Here is a 6,135-nt window from a genome sequence, read left to right on the forward strand (position 1 = left end):
TTCTACGCCAAAAATTTAGTTGCGCGTCTATATGGCGTTGCGTGGTAGTGATTGCCGTGAAGCTTCCAAACCTTTGCAAATCTTTTTTTTTTTTTTTTTTTTTTTTTTTTTAAAGAGTGGGTCGGGATCAGGTGTCAAACTGAAGCCCAGTCTGGATAACAATAAGCTGATTAAAAAACACATTATACGAGCACTTATTATTTAATGGACTTTTATTGTTTAATCGTATTCATAATGTATTACATTTTCAATAAAACATTTCAAATGTGTTTCTAAAATGTTTTTGTTTGGAAAAAATTCATTAAAAATTCATAATTGCACCAAAGTCATGACAAATGCTATTTATTACCTCACTGTATCACATATTTAAAAAAATCATAACAAAATAAAATAAAATTGTTTTCTGCAAACTCCACCAGATTCTTGTTCTGCATCTCCCCAAGTACCACTGTGGTGATTTTCGTGTTGTTTTACTGTATCATTGTTTAATAATTGCCTACTAAAGTCATGACAAATGCTATTTATTACCTCACTGTATCACATATTTCAAAAATTCATAAAAAAATAAAATCAAATTGTTTTCTGCAAACTCCACCAGATTCTTGTTCTGCATCTCCACAAGTACCACTGTGGTGATTTTCATGTTGTATTACTGTATCGTTTTTTAATAATTGCATACCAAAGTCATGACAAATGGTATTTATTACCTCACTGTATCACATATTTTAAAAATTCATAAAAAAATAAAATCAAATTGTTTTTTGCAAACTCCACCAGATTCTTGTTTTTACACGTTGTAAAAAACGTTACAGTAAAACAACATGAAAATCACCACAGTGGTACTTGTGGAGATGCAGAACAAGAATCTGGTGGAGTTTGCAGAAAACAATTTGATTTGATTTTTTTATGAATTTTTTAAATATGTCTATACAGCAATATAAATAGCATTTGTCATGACTTTGGTATGCAATTATTAAAAAACGATACAGTAATACAACACGAAAATCACCACAGTGGTACTTGTGGAGATGCAGAACAAGAATCTGGTGGAGTTTGCAGAAAACAATCTGATTTTATTTTTTTATGAATTTTTTAAATATGTGATACAGTGAGGTAATAAATAGCATTTGTCATGACTTTAGTAGGCAATTATTAAACAATGATACAGTAAAACAACACGAAAATCACCACAGTGGTACTTGGGGAGATGCAGAACAAGAATCTGGTGGAGTTTGCAGAAAACAATTTGATTTTATTTTGTTATGATTTTTTAAAATATGTGATACAGTGAGGTAATAAATAGCATTTGTCATGACTTTGGTGCAATTATGAATTTTTAATGAATTTTTTCCAAACAAAAACATTTTAGAAACACATTTGAAATGTTTTATTGAAAATGTAATACATTATGAATACGATTAAACAATAAAAGTCCATTAAATAATAAGTGCTCGTATAATGTGTTTTTTAATCAGCTTATTGTTATCCAGACTGGGCTTCAGTTTGATACGTGATCCGACCCACTCTTAAAAAAAAAAAAAAATAAAAAATAAGATTTGCAAAGGTTTGGAAGCTTCACGGCAATCACTACCACGCAACGCCATATAGACGCGCAACTAAATTTTTGGCGTAGATGGCGTGACCGCGCTTCTCCAAAGCGCAGATGGCGTGACTGCAACGAGCTACTGCATTACATAATAAACGCCCTCCAAATCTCACATTATACCTGTTCTGCCTGTGATTTTGTATAGCTCTAAAAAGGAAACTCCCTGTTTCCACAGACCAGTTTCAATTCAGATTAATAGTCCACTGCCTCAGGGTGTCACTCAACGAGTTTCAAGACGATCTGATGTTGCATTACATAATAAAAGCCCTCCAAATCTCAAATTCAAGTTTATTTGTATAGCGCTTTTTACGATAGAAATCGCTGCAAAGCAGCTCTACAATTAAGTTTCCACAATATATTTCTATATTGCCTTAATATATTTAATTTATGGCAAAATTTGTTAATTCTGTATGTTGTCTGAGCTTTGGCATCCTCTGAGGTCCTCTGAGGGGTTGTCATTATGTTTTCTCAGGTGTTCGGTCATCTCAGATCTTTTAAGGGTTGGATCCAGACTGAAGCTTCTGTTGATGTTAATCCCGTGGCAGAAACAGAGAAACAAATAGAGACATAATTAGCGTAGCTGCTGTTCCATCTAAGCAAAAATTATTTGTTCAACCCAAGCTATAGAATAATAATAATGTACATTTGATCAGATATAACTGCAGTACAAGATTATAAGATGCATTATGTGAATGCTTGGCTAAAGAGATGTGTCTTTAATCTAGATTTAAACAGAGAGAGTGTGTCTGAACCCCGAACGTTATCAGGAAAGCTATTCCAGAGTTTGGGAGCCAAATGTGAAAAAGCTCTACCTCCTTTAGTGGACTTTGCTATAGGTACTACCAAAAGTCCAGAGTTTTGCGACCTTAGGGAGCGGGTTGGATTGTAGCGTGGTAGAAGACAAGTTAGGTACGCAGGAGCTAACCCATTTAGGGCCTTATAGGCAAGTAATAATATTTTGTAAATTAATAGGTAGCCTTAATAAACTTAATAAAACTTAATAGGTAGCCAGTGCAGAGACTGTAAAATTGGGGTAATATGATCATATTTTCTTGACCTGGTAAGAACTCTAGCCGCTGCATTTTGGACTATCTGAAGCTTGTTTATTGAAGATGCAGGACAACCACCTAGCAGTGCATTACAATAGTCCAGTCTAGAGGTCATGAATGCATGAAGCTTTTCTGCATCAGAAACAGGTAGCATGTTTCGAAGCTTGGCAATGTTTCTAAGATGGAAGAATGCTGTTTTTGTAACATGGGAAATATAATTTTCAAAGGACAAGTTGCTGTCTAATATAACTCTGATATTGTCCTATAGTTGTAAAGCACTGCAGTTTTTCTTTGGGTGAACCGAAACAATGGTAATGTGTGTGAATAGAGTATTAGCAATGTAAGCAAGATTAGCGGCAGCCGCACTGTAAATGCTAACGGGCTATAAGCTAATAGCAGACTTGAGAAATCAAAATAAAACTAGTGATAACAAGGCGCTCTGATTGGTTTTGTTTTAGAATGCTATAGGGGTAATATTCACACGTTATAGAAACGAAAATTATAGTGTGTAAAATTATTGTTAAGATAGAAAATAGACGGTAAACAATCAACTTGATGGAGCTCAAACTCAAAACACACAGTCACAAATCTCATATTATACTTGTTCTGCCTGTGATTTTGGATATCTCCAAAAAGGAAAACTCCCTGTTTACACAAACCATTTTCACTTTATATTGATAGTACACCACCCCAGAGTATCACTCAGCCAATGCTGATACTGTCTGATGTTTCATTATAATAAAATCCATAATAAATCTCATATATAACCTGTTTTGTCTTTGATTTTGGATAGCTCTAAAAAGGAAACCGTACTCGGTTACTGTCGTAACCTCAGTTCCCTGAGATACTCCACTTCGTACTGCATCTTGTCTAAAGACGCTATGGGAACACAGTTCAATCACGCTGTGCTGATAGAGGAACAACTCAATTTATACCTCCTCAAGCATCAATGCTTACGGGAAGCATAACAATAACTCCAAGGCTAAAGCAGGCTAAACTCAAAGAGGTCACGCCCGGCCTGGATAATCGTTCCAGAACTTCTTGCATTTCGGCACCCTGGGCCGAAACATACAAGTAACCAATCAGAGAGCTTGAGCGCCGTGCGGCCAAGAGTTCTCCGTCAGAAAGTTCCCATGTAAAAAATGTGCCATTAAGCAGAGAGGACCCTGGCCTGTAAGGCCGGTATGTCCAGATTATAAATCCTAGCAAATGTGGACGGCGAGGCACAGCCGGCCGCCCCACAGATCTCTGTAATAGACACACCACTAGACAACGCCCACGATAAGGTGATGCCTCTTGTGGAATGGGCTCGTACTTTGATGGGGCATTGTAGGCCCAAGGACGAGTGCGCTAGCATTACGGTATCCACTATCCATCTGGAGAGCCTCTGCTTCGTAACCGGACGCCCTCTGGCGTGGTTACCGAAGCTAACATAGAGTTGTTCCGACTTCCTAAAGGGGGCGGAACGCTCAAAGTAGATTCTCAAGGCTCTGACAGGGCAGAGCAAGGGTAACTCTCGGTCCTCATCAGAGGGAGGAAGCGCGGAGAGCGTGATGACCTGAGCTCTGAATGGAGTGGAAAGCACTTTGGGCACATAACCCTGCCTTGGTTTCAGGACGACCTTGGAGTCATTAGGCCCAAATTCCAGGCAGGCAGGGCTAATGGAGAGCACCTGCAAGTCTCCTACTCACTTGACCGACGCTAGTGCTAAGAGCAGAGCAGTCTTTAGCGACAGTGACCGAAGGGTAGTGGACGGTAGCAGCTCAAAGGGAGGGCCCTTCAGGCCCTCAAGAAGCGGACAACCGAAGTGTTCCTGCCTGGCCTGCTATAGGGGCGTGTGAGGCCGCTATAGCTGCTACGTAGACCTTGAGTGTGGATGGGGAACGTCCTTTATCCAGCAATTCTTGCAGGAAGGACAGAATCACCGATAAGTCAGATGTAGACGGGTTTTCACCACGGTCTAGGCACCACGTGGCGAACACAGACCATTTAAGGGCATAGAGGCATCTTGTAGACTGTGTTCTAGCCTCAGAAATGGTATTTAGCACACTCTCTGAGAAGCTCACGGGCTCCCGTCGAGCGGCCAAAGGTGCAGGGCCCACAGATTGGGCAGAGGGTGCCAAATTGTCCCGTTCGCTTGAGACAGGAGGCCCCGTCTCAGAGGAATGGGCCACGGGGCTGCTATGAGCAGCTGAGTCAGGTTGATTCTTCCACAGGGGGACCACCAAGAGGACCTTGTATCCCCACTCCCTGATTCACCTGATAACCTGTGGAATCAGGTCGATCAGGGGGAACGCTTAAAGGAGGAGTTTGGGCCATTCGTGGGCCAACGCATCCTTGATCTTTAAATAACAAGTCAGGTAGTGAGAGTTGGCTCTTGAGGCTAAGAGGTCTACCTCGGCCTCGCTAAAGATCTGCGGATGGAGCGTCCACTCCTCTGAGGGAACATTGCTCCGAGATAACTTATACACTCCTTGGTTCAATTTGCCCGGAATGTGCGCCGCTCTCAGCGAGTGCAGATGGGGTTGAGCCCATTCCAGAAGATGTTTTGCCAGTAGGCAAAGGCACTTCGAGGAGAGGCCTCCTTGGTGATTTATGTAGGACACCACAGACATGCTGTCCGAGCGGATTAGCATGTGGTGTTCCTTCGGGTCTGGCAGGAGGAACTGGCAGGCACGACATACTTCTAGCATTTTCAAGCAGTTGATGTGGACCAGTGGCCGAAAGTCGGTTTGCCTTCGCACAGCGCCCCCCAACCTGTGTTGAAGGCATCTGCCATGACAACCTTTCCCCTGCAATCCATTCCCATGGCCATGCCCTTTTCCATCCAGTGAGGGTTTTTCCAGGGGGCTAGGGCTGTTACACATGCCTGTCTCACCCTGATACACGTTCTGGCGTGACTATGGCTCTCATTTAAGTCGAGTTGAGAACTGTTCCCAGGAACGATATTCGTTGGCTGGGAGACGGTATGCTTTTGGTGAAGTTCACCCTGAGTCTCAGGGGCTCTAGGTGGCTGAGGAGGAGGGTTCTGTGCAATAAAAGCTCCACCTCTGACTGGGCCAGAACGAGCCAGTAATCGAGGTAGTTGAGAATGCAGACTCCCATCTGTCTCAGAGGGGAAAGAGTCCATGCACCTCGTCTCGGGGGCTCTAGGTGGCTGAGGAGGAGGGTTCGGTGCAATAAAAGCTGCACCTCTGACTGGGCCAGAACAAGCCAGTTGTCGAGGTAGTTGAGAATGCGGACTCCCAACTGGTACACTCATTTTCTGAATGTATTAGACATGGACTTCTGCAATTCAAGCTGCTTCATAGGCTCCATTTGTCTAGGAGCAAGCCGGCTAAGATGTATCTGGGGTCAGACCCATCTTGCCCCAGATGTGGCTTGGAACCAGCAGACCTGAGTCATATGTTTTGTGGATACCCCAGATTAAAAAGTTTTTGGATAGACATCTTCAGAACATTTTCATCTATATGTGACAAA

This window comes from Barbus barbus (genome assembly GCF_936440315.1).
Source record: "Barbus barbus genome assembly, chromosome: 25".
Classification (NCBI taxonomy): domain Eukaryota; kingdom Metazoa; phylum Chordata; class Actinopteri; order Cypriniformes; family Cyprinidae; genus Barbus; species Barbus barbus.